The sequence below is a fragment of the Anabrus simplex genome, chromosome 3, assembly GCF_040414725.1.
Source record: "Anabrus simplex isolate iqAnaSimp1 chromosome 3, ASM4041472v1, whole genome shotgun sequence".
Classification (NCBI taxonomy): domain Eukaryota; kingdom Metazoa; phylum Arthropoda; class Insecta; order Orthoptera; family Tettigoniidae; genus Anabrus; species Anabrus simplex.
In genome coordinates, this window is record NC_090267.1 from 139953123 (window position 1) to 139974774 (window position 21652).

At 41.3% G+C, this 21652-nt stretch overlaps 1 protein-coding gene across 1 annotated transcript in view; it reads right to left on the reverse strand.

Moving 5' to 3' along the window:
• The window catches only part of LOC136867115 (chondroadherin), a 1785188-nt gene that overhangs the window by 533989 nt on the left and 1229547 nt on the right, over positions 1-21652 (reverse strand). The window lies entirely within an intron of this gene.

Sequence of the window (21652 nt, forward strand, 5' to 3'; positions counted from 1 at the left end):
TATCAGGATCGTTGAAGAAAGGACGGAGAAAGCATTGGCGGTAATCGAGGCCCTGGACGAAAAAATTACGTCGATATCGCAAGCAGCGCAGTCCGATACGAAACTAACTTTTGCCAGGATACGGAAGAAAGTGTCAGGACAAATAGCAGGAGAAACGGCTAAACAGATCCACGAATGGAGCGAAGAGAAAGGCTCGAAAATGATGGTGAAATTGGAGATCCACGAAGAACAAATTAATGCACTTCGCGAAGAAGTAGAGGGAATGAAGAAATTAGACATTCGGAATGAACCACATTTCAAAATGGAAAGAGCCGGAATGAAGAAAATGGAATTAGGTAGCGGATCACACCAGTTGGGCTACAGTCTGTTCAAAGAACAACTACCTGGCAATGAAGAGTATAAATTACCGGCGATGGACGAGAGGACGTCGACCTTGCTTGGCCAAAATTCGATACCTGTGTATAGCCTCTTACGTTCGGCGGATGATAAGCCAAAAAAATTCAAACCAGGCACTAGGACCACGCCAAAAACTTTCCTCCGCGAGGTAGATGATTACATGGCGGATCATCGGGTACCAGCGGATAGGAAATTACGAGTAGTTGAAAAATTTTTGGAAGACCAGGCTCTTGAATGGTTTAACCCTCTCGGAGCCAAGAGCCGATCTAGTCGGCCGCTCCCCATCAGCTGGAAGAGGCCAGAGCTCCGCCTCCACTCTACTACTGTAAAGTGCCAGGCCGTTTTCAGTGGAAATACATGTATTTTAAAATTCGCGTATATCTACCGGTGTATAGCAAATACCGGCAGGAAATTTTTTACATATCGACTACGTAGAATAAGAAACTGGTTTGGAGTGATATAAAGAGTCAAAAACGTTTTATTGTTGATTTATAGTTGTCGATAACGTTTATTTTTAGGATGAGAAAAATATTTTCGTACTTTCCCTCTCAATATCTACTTTGAAAAAATAATTTACGATACAAAAGAATATACGTAATTATGTATAATGTATTTCTAAATACAATTCTATAGAATAACTAATTTGAACGAGAAAAATAAAAACGTAAAAAATAAAAATTCAAACATATGTCACTAATAAAAACAAGACAATTTTACTCACCGATAAAATTCGCGTGTATGTATCGATGTTTGGCAAATACTGACAACAAATTTTCTACGTGTGGACAACACAGTATTAAAATAATTCTGAATTATTAAATAAGTAAAAAATAGTAGTTGATATTATAGTTTTTTGTTTTCAGAAAAAGTAGTTTCTCGTTTTCGGTTGTAGTATATATTAGAAAAATAATTTTACAATACAACAGAATTTACGAAATTAAGAAATGTATGGCACTAAAGCCGTGATTTGCTTTGAACTACTAAGCGACCGCTGCTCAGTTCGGTACCTGCACTTTACGAGGTGAATCATGGTCAGTGAGACAGATCCTCACAGTAATTATTCTTGGTTTTCCAGACCGGGGTCCCCTACCCTCAGGTATCTCCTCAATTGCAATCACCTAGGGTCACTTAGAATGAGTGAACCTCGAACCAACCCTCAGGACCAGGCGAAAATTCTTGACCTGGGCGGGAATCGAACCCATGACCTCCGGGTGAGAGGCAGGCACGCTACACTTCGCCCGCGGAGTCCGGCATTTAGGTAATGATAGAGGACTATATGTTACTATAAGGTTTAGCAGAGAGTAAGTGAAAAGTAAATAGAAGTGTGATACGGGCGGAGAATCAGACGGTAGGGCATGTTTAGGTCCAAGAACTTTCTTGAAGGACACAGGAGGTTGAGGAATGTTGTCGGGTTCATTGGGACAAATTTCCACAAAATGTTCTCCAGAGACATCATCATCATCATCATATTCGTTATCACTAGTTTCGTCTACCACCATATTCAGAGCAGCTTTAGTGCTGTTAGACATAATTAAACGTCTCTCTTTTAGCTGCGGTGATTCCGCGGACGTGTCCGGTATAATTTCGTCGCTACTCTCTGAACTAAATTCCCTATCGCTATCGGATAAATCATCAGCGTTAACTTCGCACTGTTCTAAATACTGCATTAATTTATTGTCATCAATACCTGCTGAAAAATTATCACGTGAATAACATGCCATTTTCCTGTCACAAAACCACTCACTGCAAGGAGCAATCTCTTACTGACCGGTTAGCGGTATTTGTAAACACAGGAAGCGACTCTTGTGAAAGGTATAACACCCTCTTAGAACTGCCAAAGCAAGGCCAGGCACACAATGACGTGTAGCCCCTTTACTACAAGTTGTAACAAAAGTATGCACTTCACTATAGGTTGCCTCAAAATTACGTATATCACAGAATTTTAAGCCGGCCGATGTAATCGGCTCTAGCAACTTCCGACTGGATTGTTAACGGCCGACCAGATCGGCTCTGGCAATTTAAAGGGTGGATGCTCGCACTACCGCCTGGCACCAAGAGAGTTAAAGCTTTCCGCTATTGTTTCGATAAATATGAAGGCTTTAAGAAGCTATTTTTGGAAAAATACTGGGGTTTGGACACGCAGCAAGGGCTTAGGTTGGAGCTTTACTCGAGGAGGTACGCTTCGGGAGGACCCACAAGGTTCTGCGATTATTTCACGTCTCAGTTGTTGAAGATGCGCGAACTGGACAGCCCACCGACTGAAAATGAATTAATAACCGCCATTACCAGGCAATTCCCAGCTGACGTCCAGCGCATGTTGATTGCGGCAAATATTCGTCCGGCAGTGGAAGCCGAGCATGTGTTAAGACAGTTGGATCAACAATCTCACGTCGGGCACGGTCGAGCTAGGAACGTAGAAGCCATCAACACGTTAAATGTTCGAGAGGGAGATCAGTCGGTAAACCGGAGTACTCAGGTGACAAGTACTCAGACTGACGCTCAGATAGGCAACAAGAACAGGAATAATAGGGATTGGCGATCTCCGAATTGGGAAAACCACCAATGGAAGTATCGAAATGACCAGGGTAGGAGTCAATGGTACCAGTCAGGGAGATACAACCACGGACAGATCGGCGCACGAGGGCGACGACCTTACGAGAGAACACCCAACTCATACTGGGGTAACCGTGGTCGACAGAACAACAAACCGCGAGAATACTATCGGGGTGACCTAAATGACAGGAGAAATGAGTCACGCCGTTACGTCAGAGATCTGCGAAATACCCAGGCCGGAAACGATATGTGGAAAGATTCGATGCAGCAGTTTGTTAAGTCGGATGAATGTCGAGGGGCAGAGAGCCTCGAACTACAGGCACATAATGCTGAAAATCGTGCCAGTAATCTTGATCCCCGCGCACCACCATATCCAAGTGGAGGCGGAGGTCAGCTAAAAAAATTAGGAAAACCGAGTGAGGATTTTCGAGGACTACCGACGCAAAGGGGGAATCGTGGACGTCCGTGACCATCGCATCTTGGATAGTCCAGCCCAATGATCTCGTTGAAGATCCCGTTAAAGCATGTCCAAAAACAATTAAAGCGTTACCCGTTATTTATGTCCGTGGCAACCAGTTGCTGGTTCGTTGCCTCGTAGACACAGGCGCGAGCGTCAGCGTGGTATCTAAAGTATTAGTTAAAGAACTGGAATCGAAGCAACGTATCCCAATCATTCCGATTTCGAATATTAAAGTAAGACGAATAATTCCGGACCGCACAACTACGTGCAATAGCCAGGCATATCTAGATTTAGAAATTGGAAATAACCTCATATCACATCCGTTCATAATTCTGACTAGAATGGAATATAATATCATCATTGGAGCTGATTTCCTCCGGGAATTCAAAGCGGTCATTGACATGGACAAGAATGAAATTAGATTCAGGAACGATTCAATTCAGGGAGATGTAAGGTTGAACGACTTCGAGGGACAACACGAGGAGGAGAAAATTTGGACTATGGAGGTAGAACAATTGAAAGAAGGAGGAAGAGATTGCTTCCCAAACTGGGATGCCTATCGGGACGAGATGATCAAGGAGTTTGAGGGGATGATTTTCAAGTTAGAAGCGGAGAATGAAGGACCATCATTGGCGGAGGTAGTCCGAGAAAAGATCGATGAAGCGAAGATAGTGGAGGAAGACAAAGGGACATTACAGAAAGTCGTAGAGAGACACAAAAATGTATTTGGTTCACGTCCAGGAAAAATTCCAAATTTCAAATATTCCCTAGTCGTCAACAATTGGGAACCATTCCGGCAACGACCATATCCAATACCTGAAGAGTTTCACGCTGGAGTTCAGAAAATTATAAAGGAGATGGAAGATAACGGGATTGTATTAAAATCACCCACACCATTTTTGAATCCGTTGCTCGTGGTGGAGAAGGGCAACGGTTCGTTGCGGGTTTGCCTCGACGCGCGAGCAATAAACCAGCGTTTAATCCCCGAGTATGACCAGGCCCCGTGTATATAAGAGGTCCTTAAGAAGTTCCGGGGCATGAAACTATTTAGTGGAGTTGATCTGACATCATCATTTCATCACGTTGAACTTGACCCAGCCACCAAAATTTTCACCGGGTTTCTGTTTGATGGGCAAACCTACGTTTTTAACCGGTTACCTTTCGGATTGAAAACAGCAGGGTCAGCGCTCATTAGGACACTAGATCGTAACCTCAGTGACGAAGTTAAACAGTTTACGGTGAGGTACGTGGATGACATCCTTATTGCAACAGAAACTTTGCCAGAGCACCTGGAGAAACTTGATAAACTATTAGCTGATTTAGAAAGGAACAACTTCAAGGTGAACTTACCCAAGTCCAATTTCTGCCAAAGAAGTATCCTGATCTTAGGTCATGTGATTGACTCAGAGGGAATTGTGCCCAATCCGGTTAAATTAAAGGCAATTCAAAATTTTCCAAAGCCGACAAAGGTGAAACATGTCAGGCAATTTCTAGGAATTTGCAACTTTTTCGCGGATCATTTTCCGAACTACACCAGTATAGTTGCACCATTACAAGATCTCCTCAAGAAAAACAATAGGTGGAAACGGGACCTCGCCTGCGACGAAGCATTTGCTAAAGCAAAGGATCTGTTAGCCCAAAGTGTAAAATTAGGATATCCGGACTATACGCAAAGGTTTATTGTGCAAACTGATGCGTCGAGTATAGGAGTCGGGGCAGTACTATATCAAGAGACGCCAGAACCCGAACACAGGATCACCTATTTGGCTTTCATGACTCGCAAATTAAGGTCGCATGAGTTGAAATACACCGTGACCGAACTGGAGATGCTCGCGATCGTGACCGTTCTTAACCATTGGAAGAAATACATATATGGGTATCCAATTGTGTTGAGAACGGATCACAAAGCTCTGACGTTCATGATGAAATCTGCATTAACAAGCGAGAGAGTCAGCCGGTGGTGCTTGTTTGTGCAGCAATTCGACGTTACAGTCGAGCACTGCGCCGGAAAGGCAAATGTCATTGCAGACGCCCTCAGTCGAAATCCAGATCCGGAACCTATCGTTGTTAACCAAATACAGTTAATAGAACAAGGGGACCGCGAAATCAAAGAGAGGCTGCGGACTATTGGTGAACAACAGAAATGTCCGGAAATGAAGAAGTTGATCGATTTCCTCCAACGTAGAATACAGCCAGGGACGGATGAATACCGTGAACTTCAGAAAAGGTCCGAGAAGTACCAATTTTTTAATGGCATGCTGCATAATTTCGTGGACGAGGATCACACGCAATTCAGGATCGTGGTTCCAACGACGTTGGAAGTTGATTTAGTTTGGCTCGCTCATCACGTTACAGGTCACGTAGGGAGAGATAAAGTGATTGCTACACTTCGGGAAACTTTTATCTGGAAAACTTTAAGGAAAACTGTTCAGCAGGTACTCCTTACTTGCGACATTTGCCAACGGGTAAAGCCCAATCCATACCTACTTAAGCAAAGGCCGAAGCCGTTGTTACCAAGTAAACCTCGGGAACTGTTTGCTTTAGATTTTTACGGACCACTTCCCAAGGGAAAGAGAGGGCTTCAATACATTTTGGTATGCGTATATGTATTTTCAAAATTCGTCACTCTCTGTTCCATCCAGAAGGCAAATACTAGAGCCGTCATACATCAGTTGAAGACTAAAATCATACCACGTATTGGCAAACCCGAATGTGTCCTCACTGATCATGGGTCGCAGTTCACATCGGGAAACTTCAAGCGAGACACTGACAACTTAAACATCAAACATCATTTGAGTTCAATTAGGCATCCAGAGTCGAATCCCGCAGAACGGATAATGCGAGAAATCGCAAAGTTTTGCCGTATCTACTGACCGCGACAACACTGGCGTTGGGTGGACGTGATTCCTGTTATCACAGAAAGTATCAACGGCACTATCCATGAATCCACTGGCCAAATTCCGTCAGTGATTCATTTCGACACTTTTCCGAAGAGACCATGGCACGAGGTCTTGAAATGTCCGCAGGATCCTAAGCTATCGGTTGAGCTATGTATACAGGAGACAGCAAAACATTTGAAGGCCCAAGCAGAACGAAGATTACGTCGTCCCCGTAACAAGAGGTACCATCGACCATTACGCGTAGGGGAACTTGTTCTCGTTAAACGACCAACAGTTTCCGATCCACCAAACAAGTTCTACCACAAGTTCGCTGAACTGTACATCGGTCCTTACCGAGTCATCATAAACCTCGACAACAACGCGTACAAGGTGCAATGCATGGACGGCGCGACCGAAACCATCTACAACGCAGAAAATCTGAAGTTGTACCATACGTCCGGAGGCAACTTAGAAGATTTGGACAACGCTGAAGAACTTGGGGCAACGGATGAAGAAGAGGATGAGGAAGACGGAGAAGAAGATCGACATGACGTGTCGGATGAAGAGTCGGGACCAAATGAGGAAGCCGAGGAAGTCAATTATTTCAGGAATTTGTTTTCACAGAGAGATCTCGGGGATGAAGAATGCCCAGAATGTCAGTACCTGGAAAACTACAGGGAAGCATTGCGTCACATAGCATATTATTTGGAAAGAGAGAACCAGGAACTTCGCCAGAAAGCAAAGGTTTGGAAACAGTTGTGAATCGATATTGTCAACTGAATATTTAGCGACGAAGTGTGTCCAGTGCCTGTACCCATTTCTTCTCGGGGAGAGGGGAATATGAACCCGACAGGGGCATGATCCAAGGACCTTTGGTTGATATTGATTTCCGTAATTACGCACGCAATGCTATTTAAGGGAAAGAATGCTGAAAATGATTAATGTTCATATCATTAATAGAGGTCATACCGAAACTAATTAATATTCATACCATTGAGATAGAAAAATTGTGTCTTTTAAAATTATTCTACGAGATTTCTTTGTCTGCGACTTATTGCGCAGTATTATCCTTTGTGTAGCGGGGGCCCCGCAGATGAAGCCAAGCCAACTTAGACCCGGGAGGGGTTATGAATGGGGATTCCCTGTGACATCACTCGAGAGAAGACATCCCTCCTCAAGACTCACAGAATGAGGGGAAACTAACTTTTTCGAAACGAAATATAGGAGCCATCTTGGACTCAGACTGGCCAACTTAATTACCTACGATCTAGAAAATTAATGAAACTCGAATTAGGGGGTCATCTCCCGATTTAAAAGGGATAAATGTCTTCCGTGATAACTTTCAGAAGAAGAAAGAATACTGTGTGGTTTCTGCGTGGAAAAGTACTGGGCCATCTGTTTATTCTCACGACACGTCCTCGAGAAAGGGAGTTTACCACGCATGGTGGGGAAGCAGGAGAGATTTTAATTAATTTAAGGAGATTCACCGAAGGATAATTGAGTGGTTATGTCTCAATCGCATCAACTAAATACTGGTCACCGATTAACCGTACTATCATACCTCGAGTACGCCGGGAATAGGCGCTACGCAAATTAGTGGAAGGGGTATCGCTCCCTTGTAAAAACTACTGCAGTAAGGGACAAGCGTCATTCGGGGTTAGCGGCTTATCGACGGCGAAGCTATGCTCGGTTAAGCCCTCGTTAGTTCTTTGTTCAAGTGAAGTTAACTCCTATTTTAAGTGAAATAATACAGTTCGCATAAACAGTATTTAGTTTTGATCTCCGTGACGCCTGTGTTAACTTTTTAGAAAACCGTGATGTGTAAAGTAATATTATTATCATTACGATAGTATAATAATCTGACGTAGCAGCAGACTGAATAGGAAAACCGAGAGATAGACGAGATTCGGTACTGAACCGCGGACTACGTAATAGCTTACGAGATCGTGACCGGACGTTCACAGTGAACGCTGTTAACCGAAGTGTGAATTAAACAGTGACGTTGTGTGTGTACAGGATTAGCTGCCAGCGGCTCCACCAGCATCGAACAATGGATCTTCAACTCCAAGATGGAATGGAAAATGAAGTAATCACCGTTGTGCCCATGGAGGAGGAGTAAGCTCAGGATGGACCTCCTGAGTTGACGAAGGTGTCATCATGTGATAGAGATGAGTACAAAGTTCTAATATCTGGCATGCATAGAAGGGATGGGAATATTTATTGTAAACTGACGCTATAAGAGATTAAAGATGTAGTCTGTTGAAATAGAGCGCCGGAATGGGCGCGTAGTTATTAATTCTTCGTTTAGGAAACCGACGACAGGTCTGAGTAATTGATTGTAAATAATTTAGGGAGTATAATACTCTAGCTTTGCATGGGATAGAGATTCATTCAATTATTTCTTTTTTGGGAGATTCTGTTTGTTTATTTGCGTCAGAAGACCAGGAGTGATTAGTTAGGGGAGTGCAGTGAGAGTAGTTATTAGAGTATTCATTAATTTGATAAGTGTATGGTATGTAAAACGGTAAGTACTACAGTACCTAAGGCACGTAGCTACGAGGCCCAGCGGCCGAACTGACAGCCACAAAACTCCACCCTTTGAAATACTTAGATAGGGAGTGATAAGATAAAATTGATTATGTGATTAAATTTACCAGGAAGTGATCATAATACGTGTGTCAAACATCAATTCGTGTGAATATTAATTAATTAATGAATGTATTGCTGTGTGACGATAAAGTAGCCATGTGCCGACCATCGATTAATTAGCAGTCAGTAATCAGATGTTAATTGCCGCGCGAGTGCTTAATTGTGTTGTAATTGCTGAATAGATTCCGCACGATGACCATGTATATGTAATGTAGCGGGTAAGCCATGTAGGACGGCAGGAATAATAATAATAATAATAATAATAATAATAATAATAATAATAACAATCGGGCAAAGATTACCATTATAATACCGGAGTCGCGTTGTGAGAATGACGTGATACTGTTGGGTAATATGTGTTGAATTCAAGGTGATTTGCGCGAGTCTTTTAAGACCGCAGTTTATTGTAGATGTACTTCCGAGTGAAGTGTTACTGTTTCCTTTTGAAAGGAAATGTTACGCCTGTAGGTGGGTGTTGACCCTTGGGGTGGTGAACCGCCGCCTGGCCTTGGCCCAGTTGTGTTCCTTTTTTTTGTGTGTGGGCGTTCTGTAAGCTGAGGAAGGAGCGACATTTATGTTAAAGAGAAGTTGGTTTCTTCGAACGGCGAAATAATATGATTTACCTAACACGGCAGAGCAGTGTAATAATTAACAAGCGACCCGGCCGATAATGATAATGTTTGCCAATGAATCATTGTTAATTGTGCTAGTATAATTAGATAGGGATTACAGGACCCTGCATTCATCGCAAGAGGTTGTCAGTTCGATGCTCAACGTAGGCATTGGAGGCCTAGAGCGTCAGAAGAAAGATCAAAGTGCCTTTTATGTATTTTTCTTGCATATCATGTGTCATCTATGTGTTCTTTATGTCATGTGTGGTTATACATAAGGTCAGTGGTGGGTCTGTCCATCAGCTTGGCGACGTCTAGAATAGCGAGGGTCGGTTCGAACCTAGGTGTTGTATCATATGTGTGTATTTTGATTTTACGTCATTTCATTGGGAAATCTAGGTCTTTATTAGAATAGGGATTGCTCAGACGTGTTGTCGGACGCATGTTAGTTTTATGTGTTAGCGATAATATAGCCTCAGTGTTATGATAAAATTACCATTCGCTATATGTCACGATACATCGCTTCGCGATAAACGTACTCGTTTCTATCACGTATAACGGACAGATGTTCACGAAACAAACTACAAGAAACATTTGTAAATTTTAATGTAATTCATTAGTGTTATTTAGTGCGTCATTTCCCATCATCATTAAGGTTCAATAAACCGGTTTGTGAGTTACATATCTTAATTCGAATGTGTTCTAATTTTAGTTATGTATGCCCCGCTTCTCCTCCCCTGTACGCCTTTAAGTTTACTTTAGTTCAGCGCCTATTTATTTCATACTTCTTGACCCGTGTGCGACCCTGTAGATTCCATGCCGGTGCCATATAGGGAGGGGGCGGGTGCAGTATGTATGTATGTATGTATATATGTATGTATGTATGTATGTATGTATGTATGTACTGTAGGTAAAGCGTGAATCATAAATAAAGCTACACGTTTGATCGCATGACGCGATGTCAGTATTATGACTACTAGAAATGAGATATTATCGTCGAAAAGTCAATCATTCAAGCTAAAGGATAATGCACAGCACCATCAATCAGTCACTGTATTGATTCAAACTGCTCACTACTCTCATCCAGGAATGATCAGTATCAAGGCCCCATACCGCTCGCTGCGCAGAAGAGTGTGACAGGGGAAGATATGCCCATGCGCGTAGCGCCATGTTGTGGGCGCTCCTGAGCTTGACGAGGAGATCGTAGTACGGAATTCATGCATTAACTTACATTACGCACACATGAAAACACCCACCCTAGTAAATTAATGACAGTCTACATCAACTACCGCGTACACACGCGTTAAATATACATATCATATATAATTTTTGACCCTACATCTAGTATTATAAACTTATCCCTCAATTGATTAAGAACATTCCTTGGACTTTTAGGAATTGTACATATTTTGTTTAGTGGTATTATTAATATGTATTTTACCGGGCCTATTGACAGCTTTATCTAATCGGATTGGGGATGTAGCATTACTCATAGACTGTGGTAATAATAAAAGATACTTATGTATAAAAGTTGAACACATTTTATATTATAGTGAACAATCTGCACAAATCCTTTGGATAGTCTATAAGTGACACACACAAAAATCTTTAGCAGACTGAATAAGAAGACTGAAAAATACACTATTAACAAAAATAAATATATATAAATAAATACGTAGTTGAAATTCAGTCCTCGAAAACAGAAAAAGAACAGTATATAGGACTACCGGTACCTTAAATGTGATCATATCACTCACTTTAATATAAGGGTCATGCTTGTAACTGATATGTTTGAACATTCGAAACAGATACATGTAACTGAAACCTAGGTTCTACACATTAGCTTCATTGAAAATACGAAGACATGTTCAAATGAGAGCAGTCAAAAAGTCATGCGCCAAGGTACGTGACTCTTACCTAAAAGGAACAAATTAAGTTTTAATTTTTATATACTATTCATTCCCTCTGTGATATACTGTAAAATATAACTTTTACTTTAAACATAATGCCATATTTCTGACTGATTGCGTATGTATGTATGTATATACAGTAACAAATTAACGCTTTATAATATATCTGACCGATCCGTGCAATAGTCGTCAAACTGGAAACGACAGTTTCTGCCGGACAATATATATGCAAGAAGGAAAGTTCGGAAATCTCCTCAAATTATCATATATATTATTTCAGTAATATAGATCCCTTTTTGGGACGCTCACAAGTAACCGATCGTGACAAATGAGCATTCAAAAGAAAAAGAATAGATAAAAAACTGTACGAAGTGTGCTCTTTGCAAGTACTGTTGTTGCAGGAAAATACGCGTCATCATTGATGTCCACTTTACATTTCGGCCGCTGGGGCGCCTGTTTAATGTCATTATAATATGCTGTAATTATCACTTAAGAAAATAATGATAGTGAAAATCCACAGCCTGTTTCCAGTCATTCGACCGTGTCAGGAATGGAATGAATGAAACCCCCGTCTAGCGGCGAGGATACGAATTGTGCCGGCTGTCGAATCCTGTCACACTGCTCTGGGGCAATGATTAATGAATGACCGATGAAATGAAAATGATAATGCAGAGTGTTGCTGGAATGAATTATGACAATAAAAACCGGAGTACCCGGAGAAATACCTGTCCCACCTCCGCTTTGTCCAGCACAAATCTCACATGGAGTGACCGGAATTCGAACCACCGAATCCAGCCGCCTGAGCCACGGAGGCTCGAGAAAGAAAGATTGTAAAACCAAAAATTTCTTACGGAACATTCTTCAGTATATTAATGCACTTACATTTGCTTTCGTTCAAGTGGATACCATAAAAGTTAAAAAATCAAAGATTGCATGAAGTGGTAAGTAAGACTGTCTAACATTGTACTGATTTGTGCATTCCGTAATTCGCCAGTAGTTAACCAGGGGGCTACTCCACCACATACTTTATGAACATGCGTGATTTTTCGTACGGTTCCCCTAATATACTTTAATATTTGTAATCTCAAATATTAAAAGTAGATTAAGCTCCTTTATGCATTTAAGGAAACACGCAGTATAACTCAGATTTTTATTACGAAACTCGTGAGTGAAAACAAAAACAATACACTTCATGATAATCACTAGTTTTTACTTTATTGAAATACATCACGGTGTAATAGCTTTGAATCACTACAATATAAACCTGGACTTAGATTTTTGCATTAATCTCTTCTTAGACACTTGAGTATTACGTATGAGTAATCCTGTAGAATCACGTTGCTTGAAAATGGCCTAGAGATACCGCTTTACTTGCTTACTCTAGTTTAAGACCAGTTGCACTATCCTTTCTATTGCATGGGACATTCCGTGAAAAGGTAAGAGCGTGTAAGTATATGCAGTACGTTTACAGTGTAGATACGAGGCGACCTAATGAGCGAGCAATAGTACCACAGTCTGGGTCGTGTTCCAATTCCCGAGCAGAAACATGTCCCAATAATAATTACAGTTCACGTTTATCGATGTCTGTGGTTTAGGAATATATAAATTTACCATGTGCATGTGCTTCAATGCCTAAGATTGTACTTGTTATATTGAATGCCTACAAAACCACATAAAAAGACATATGTAACTTCAAATCTCGGAATATCAGATAATTCTTACGAGAGAAGAAATGGTCGAGGTAATTATATGTAACCATTCACCTTTAACCCATTGACATACGGTTATTTCTCTGAACAGAGTGCCCTTGGATGTGTTATTTTATCTAGGTTTTTGGTTTTATCAGTGTTCGATTCCTATCTTTGGATGAATTGTAATATTAAGTCCATTGGCGATCCTAAGGGAGGAGACTTCGTCTTCGAATTTCGAGAGTGGAACTCCTTCGTCTTATAAACAGAATCGCCACGATTTTTATTACGTTATCACATGCTTTCAGCAGCCAACTTCTCTACCTTCTTCTTCGTTTTCTATTTCTTCCGCAGCATATTTTCGCTACGCTGGGTCGCTGTGTTCTAACGAGTCATCTCCGTTGCTCTCTGCTCTGGCTATTTTAGTATTTCGATTTTTACCGTCAGGTTTTGTCGCACAAGGTCCATTCACCTCTTGTCTAAGCACACAAGATTCCACTTCCCTTCACGATGCATGTGTGTAATCATCTTGCCAAAATATAGTCGCCGGGCTGAGTGGCTCAGACGGTTAAGGCGCTGGCCTTCTGACCCCATCTTGGCAGGTTCGATCCTAGCTCAGTCCGGTGGTATTTGAAGGTGCTCAAATACGTCAGCCTCGTGTCGGTAGATTTACTGGCACGTAAAAGAACTCCTGCGGGACTAAACTCCGGCACCTCGGCGTCTCCGTAAATCGTAAAAGAGAAGTTAGTGTGACGTAAAACAAATAACATTATTATTATTATTATTATTATTATTATTATTATTATTATTATTATTATTATTATTATTATTATTATTATTAAAATATAGTCATCGTCCCTCCTCATCAGATGGCCCATCCACCATAACCTTGCCATCTGAATTTTCCCCCGTGTTGGTAGTATCAGTGTGCCGTCTTCTCTACCATAAAGTAAAAACTGGACAATGATTTTCTTTTCCTCAAAATAATTTCACTTATCAGCATTCCTTCCTCTTCTTTGTATCATTACTTTTACAATTCGCTTTACGTCGCACCGGCACAGATAGATGTTATGGTGATGTTGGGATAGGAAAGGGCTAGGAGTGGGAAGGAAATGCCGGTACCCTTAATTAAGGTACAGCCCCAGCATTTACCTGGTGTGAGACAGAGAAACCACGGAAAACCAGCTTCAGGGCTGCCGACAATAGGGTTCGAACCCACTATCTCCCGAATGCAAGCTCACAGCTGCACGCCCCTAACCGCACCGTCAACTCACTCGGTCTTATCATCATCATCATCATCATCATCATTACCGACCTAGCAAAAATCGCGATACAAGTTTAAACCGGATTTCCGACTGTAAGGGAATGGGTTAGTGAAAGATACACGTTAAGATAAGTGTAATAAAGCTCTTCCGTTTTACACGACAGTCGATACCGTATTCATAGCCACATAGCCACGATATTTCCAGTTCTATACGGATGCCAAACAACAAGGACATGACTTTCCATTTAAAAAACGCATACTATATGTATTGGACGGGATGTGAAGTGTGAAGGCAGTGACTATGTTAGGTGTTATAGAATAACACAATGTATTCCTGTTAGCATTAAAACTCGGCTCAACTAAAAGTTGGTTTATGTTATTTCCAGTAGGAACAACGGATATAACAGCCACCAGTTAAGCTATACCTTCGTAATTCGATCCAATAATCTTTTTTATATTGCTATCCCTTCTGGTTGCGCTGAAGGAGATGCTCGGAGAAGGTGAGGGGTTTGGCGGCCGTGGCTTATAATAGGAACTGTCCCAGCATTCGCCTCAGTGTAGAAGGGTGAAAACCACAGAAAACCATTCTCAGGACAGCCGACGGTTTGGACCAACCGTGAGGTCTAGCCCTGTCCCGTATCCCGAATGCAGAGGAGTAGAGCCACAGTAGAACCGTGGCTACCCCTCCTGTGCTCGGTTGGCCGGTCAGAGTATAGAGCTGTCGGACCGCGGAGCAGCCGTGGCCACTTGAGGGCCGAGGCCCACTCTGCATCTACCGACCCTTCTGTGCCCAAGGTTATGGGCTGGTATTCCGCTGCACTCGGTTAGCGTTTAAGAGTGGTGAAATGCAGATGGCTGAACTCCTGTATCACAAAGTCTCATTTTACTATTACATTCATTATTACATGTGAGAGCACCTTGCATCCCAGCGTAGAACGTTATTTTTCAACAAAAACCCAGGGAAATGTGTTCCAAGAATGCTTATTAAAGGGCATCGATCTGCAACGTAGGATAGATCCTAAAGTACTGGTTGATAACTAGAAGAGAGATGCTTTCATTTTAAGTACACTTGATTTTCCGTTTCATACGAATATAAATCAAGAATATTTGTTCGTTTCTCTCGTGAGTTATTCATCACTCAATATAAAAACAAGTTTCATATTTCCCCTGCCATAATCAATCCTTCCTTCCTCTATGTACGAGTTATTATAAAATGAAGGGACATGTTATCTTGCACACGTTACTTGTGGCCTCTAGTTTATTTGTAATTTACTGCTAAAGAACATGGCTATTGTGCAACTAAATTATACGTTTTGCACGTATGTACGTACTTTATCAGATGGTAGTTCTAGAAACAAATTCCGCCAAATTATGAATAAATGAGTCCTGAATAGTGTTTAATTCGATTTTTGGTGGCAATATTTCATTTTTGTATTTTTATTGATCTGTTATTTATTTATTTGTTTATTTGTTTATTTATTTATTTATTTATTTATTTATTTATTTATTTATTTATTTATTTATTTATTTATTTATTTATTTATTTATTTATTTATTTATTTATTATGGCTTCTTTCATGTGGCGAAATTAGGGCACACGGCCCTCTCTCACACTTAACCACAATACAACAAATAATATTAAGGTTGCATATTACTAAGTATACTAATAATACTACTTATACTATTTCGTAAATTAAGCTTAAGTTACACACCCACACAATATACAGCTTATTAGCTCGTTACTTCAGTCCTCTTTTCTATCTCACACAGACACTTGCACACACACTTACAATGTACACACTTATCAACTACCTTTACGTTTACATTATATAAAACTAACAGAAACAATTTTTAATTTTACAATTACCAATCACACGCACACAATACAGTTGCACGTTAACTTCAGATTGTTTGTGTATTGGCAATAGGAAAATATCATACATAACTTTCAGAGAAGTCTAAACAGTTCACAAAACGCACAATTATAGGAAGAAACGTTCTCTATATTATTATCCGCTTACCTAACTTTATTCTTAAAACCCCGTGGCACTACAGCCCTTGAAGGGCCTTAGCCTGCCAAGCGACCGCTGCTCAACTCGAAGGCCTGCAGATTGCGAGGTGCTATGTGGTGGTCAGCACGACGAATCCTATCGCCCGTTATTCTTGGCTTTCTAGACCGGGGCCGCTATCTCACTGTCAGATAGCTCCTCAATTCTTATCACGTAGGTTGAGTGGACCTCGAACCAGCCCTCAAACCCTGGGCCTACAGGTAAGAGGCAGGCACGCTACCCCTAAACCACGGGGCAGGCTAACTTTATTCTTACTGTCCCTATTATAAACAACCCAAAACACATATTGGCCAATGGGAAAACGTTAACTAGTGTCGAATTCTTTCCTCGCTCTAAAACATGTTACCACTCATATGGACAAACGCGTTCTTTTAAAAGAAGTGAATCAGTCACTTCATTATACACTGATAGTGTGAAATAGTTTTCTGGAACTCAGAGTTCACAATGGTCACCTCAAACGGCTCCTAATCTTTCAATGTAATTAGGGACATCTGCAGACGTGACCAAATTTCCTTTTCTGGCAAGTGTATATATAACATCATTCCCTTGTATGTAATGACTCATCCGAGCAATTCCCCACGATTCTGTGTTATTACGTAGTAATGTAGAGATGAGATTATTGCAGGATTGTACTGTCGGCATGTAGGTAGCAGCTTTGAAAATAATGCTGATGAATGTAAGGTTAGACCAACGGTAACATGGTCAAATAAATCAAGATACAACTCCTCTTCACAACCGCATTTTTGTTATTTCTGTTGCTACATACACTTGTCCAATTTACATTCATATTCAATATTTAGCTTTAATTATTTACATCACTATAAACGTATGGTCAATTATTCGCTCGGACATTGGCCCGTGATATATTCAAGCATTCAATGGATGAAACCGTATTCAGCGAATAATACTACACATATCAAAGGAAATTGTGTATCACCTATGAAGTATACATTTCGTGTTATCTAACAGATCAAATTGACCTGTTCCATGTCAGTAAAACACATTTATACTAATTCATGGATGAAAACATTGAAAAGCGGAAGTTTTCTGTACAAGATCAGATCACTGTTCCTCAGCCGGGGTAGTTCACATCAAACTTAACAATGTACACTACATATGCTTGAATCGGTCTTGGATTACCTCACAGGAAAACATCATTCGTTCCATTCACCAGTAGCGATTCTGTGTAAGTATTGCAAATTACGTAAGTTTGCAGGAGGTCTATAAATAGCTTGTCTCATTCTGTGTGACAACCATCGGAACATTTCTTTATTAGTTAAAAAATCACTTTACTTGTGATCCATCGTTGATTTTATTTTATGTAATGCAATACAAGTTTCAATTTAGTTACATATATTACATATGGTTGTTTTTTCTTTCCGAGAAGGTTTTAAAATTTCATACGTAGTAGTAGTAGTAGTAGTAGTAGTATTAGTAGTAGTAGTAGTAGTAGTAGTAGTGCGAACTTAATTTTGATCTCGGTTAAATAATGATCCGAATCGATGTTAGCACCTCTGCGCACTTGTACATCGAATTTCATTTTGTTAATCGTGCGATATTGCCACATGACCATTCTGAAATTATCCTGAATGGTGTATGGGTGATCGCCATGTTTTTGGTTTGGTTGTTTGGGATTTTTCTGCAGCGAAGTTGACATAATTTTCAAGTTGTTTTGTTGGCATAAGCCAATGAGACGTGTGCCATTTTTATTGGTGAACCTGTGTGCCCGATAGTCTCCCACTGCCTTGTTGTATTTGCGTTCTCTGCCAATTTGTGCATTGAAATCACCGAGTAAAATTTCTTATCATCTTTTGGGATTTTGGCCATCATTGTTTCAAGTTCTTCACAGAATATTTCCATTTTTATTATTATTTTTAAATATAAAATAAAACCATTATTGCAGTAAAATTACAATTTTGAAAATTGGGGAATGTTTTACTGCATGAAGATTCATATATTACGACGTACTCAAGGCTACAATAGTTCGTTCCTCCATATTTCACAAACTTCTCATGAACTGTGCTATCCAGTTTTAAGTATGGGAAAGAAATTACTCAAAAAGTGCTTTGATGGTAATGGAATCAATTTTGACTGTAGTGGAAGGCTTTAAATATAAAATATTCGTAAATCATTAAAAGTTAATTAGAAGTTGCTTTAGAGTACAAGATTTGTTATTAGTAAATACTAGCGTGAAATTTCTTTGATGACATCCATGATTGTTTCATCTGTAAATGTAGCCCATGTTTACCTATCAGTTGAGTAGACAAGGAATAGATATAAACCTATTGTAACTTCAGAAGATTGCACTGAAAACTTCGGCGTTGATACCAGGGAGAAAACCGTGAATTATGCGGTCCGACTTCGTTACACAGTTTCAATGTACAAGTGATGATGAACCTCATTTTGATAGAAATTAATTTTAAAATTATATTTAAAGGCATTTTTTCGATTCTTACCTGAATAGTGAACGCTGATGCCCTGGGTTCAGAGGTTTTCCGGGTTAGATTCCCGGTCGCGTCCGGAATTTCAGCCAAATATTGTTAGCTATTCTGACTTAGGGACAAGGTGGACTCCTTGGTGGAAAGATATTGACAAAGTTAAACAAATATATTTCCCTCCTCTTTGAATAATTCATGAGATTAATTTGTCTATCATTCAGTTCTCATCCAATCAAAATGTATTCGGTCCTGAACATGCATCCAGGTCGTTACAGACCTCTGAAAGATTTTATAGCGTGTAAAAGTTAAATAGGTGTTTGATATCGTTTAATATCGTGTTGTACACTGACTGAGAAAATGTCATGGAATAGCGGAGCACTGATGCGCAGGTGTGTTGTCTGCGCACCACACGCTCCCTGTGCCAGCGGCAGTTGTACCGGAAACCTTGTGAGCAGTGGCTGTGCATATGACAGGTGTAACATGGAACGTCGTCGTGAGCTGAACCTTTCGAACGGGGTATGGTGGTCGGTGCCCGACGGATGGGAAGTGCGATTTCGGAAGTGGTGCGGGAATTCGGCTTCACACGATCAACCGTGTCTAGGGTGTATCGTGAATGGTTGAATGCGGGTGTCACCGCCCACAACAGACGAACGACCGGCCGTCCAGCCACCCTCGATAACCGTGACCGGCGACATCTGAGACGGATTGTCAGTAGTGACAGACGGGCAACCATGCAACAAATCACGGCTCAATTCAACACAGGCCGTGCTAGACACATCTCCAGTGGACAGTCCGTAGGAACATGGGTTCTATTGGGTATGGGAGCCGGCGCCGCACACGGGTGCCACTGTTAATCCAACGTCATCGGGCACAACGACGCGCATTTGTCGCCAGTCACCAGGGATGGACACTGGAACAATGGCGTAACGTAAAATAGTCGGACGAATCACGATTTCAACTGCACCATGACGATGGGAGACACCGTGTATTGCGCAGACTACATGAAGCGATGGATTCCGCCTTCCTCGAAGGTGTGGTCCAGGGCGCTGGTGTCTCTGTTATGGTCTGGGGTGCATTTTCCTGGTATGGAATGGGCGTCCTTGTTGTTCTGGAAGAGACTTTGAATGGTAAGCGGTATGTTGAGGTGCTCGGAGACCATCTCCACCCATTTTTGGCCTTCCAGCTCCCAGACAGTTCTGCGGTGTTTCAAGATGATAACGCGCCGCCACATCGCTCCCACGTCGCCCGGGAATGGTTCCAGGAACATGCAGCGGAGGTCCAACAACTGCCATGGCCATCCAGGAGCCCCTATGTGAACCCTATCGAGTATATCTAGGGTGTCCTGAAACGCGGGCTCCGTGCCATGGATCCTGCACCCACGAACAGACCAGCATTCGCGGCCGCTCTGCAAACGATTTGGTGTCAGCTGCGTCCAGAGGACTACCGGGGTCTTGTTGACTCACTTCCACGGCGTCTCACTGAAGTTCGCAGGGTCAGAGGGGGCCCCACACGCTATTAGGTGACTATCCCATGACATTTGATAAGTCAGTGTATATATATTGGGTTTCAGATTGCCATTTCGTTCCATTATATTGTACGGTAATTGTTAGCGAGAGCTGAAAAAGAAAGGTTTCATACAAGTAGTATATTGCAACATACCTACTAAAATTAACGCTTTAATTTAGCGCTCACGACAACAGCAAGTGGTATTTACTCACCCCAAACGGAGGCTACCTTATTCCTGGAATTTCAAAAAGTAGCTAGCTAAGGTCAATGGTTAGGACCTTCCTTGTTAGCTTCAATTTGAATACGGAAACACCCCTTGAGCCTGTTAGCGGGGGACACTATCCTCGAAGCGGGAAAGCTCGACCTATTAAGAAGCTATTAGAATGGACTTGATGGAGGGATTGACTGATATACGAGAGAGAGGGCAAACTTCAGTATGGTTGGAACATGGGATATATCAACGGAGGAGCCCGGTAAGTTGATAAATACGAGAGACTAAGGCCCCTCGGTCTTAGTTGGGTCTCAGTTGGCATTGGTATTTCGAGAGTCTCGCTTGCTGTCATAACTTAGGCAGAGCCACATGATATTAGATCAGCGGAGATAATTACTTCTGAATTGCGGTAGCAATGACTTATTTCAGTACAGCGGCAGAGCTGTTATACTTTGATTTCTTGTACTTTATACATGAACTCATGGCGAGTTACTTCATTAGACTACTTGTAGTCATATTTTACAGTCCGGAACGGACAAGAGACCTATTGAGTCTCAAACAGGCATAGATAGGTTTTCATTTCTAGAGGAAGCATCATTTTAATTTGGAAAATTTCCGATCCTGGAATGTTCTCCACTCTAAAGTACCCATGGTGTTCTGTTTCAGTAGAACTGATATCTCCTTTATAGATATTGGTGTAATAGGGAGTGTTAATGTTAGAGAAGACGCCTTTCAACTCTTGATCGATACACGCAACAGGCAGGCCGACACTAAGATGACGAGATGAGCAGCCCATATGAAGGAAGGCAAAAACCACGGAACCAGCCAATATCAGAAGGATGTCCAAATGAAAGAGTCTACAATCAGTGAACATTTGATTACATTGCAGCAAGCATTCGCGGAGTCAATTAAAGTTAATGAGTCACTCTTCAATCAGTAATCTTTCAGTTCTTGGTACATTACCAGCATTTCACTTTCACTTAAATATATTGTTTTCTTTGCCTTTTAATTAATTCAT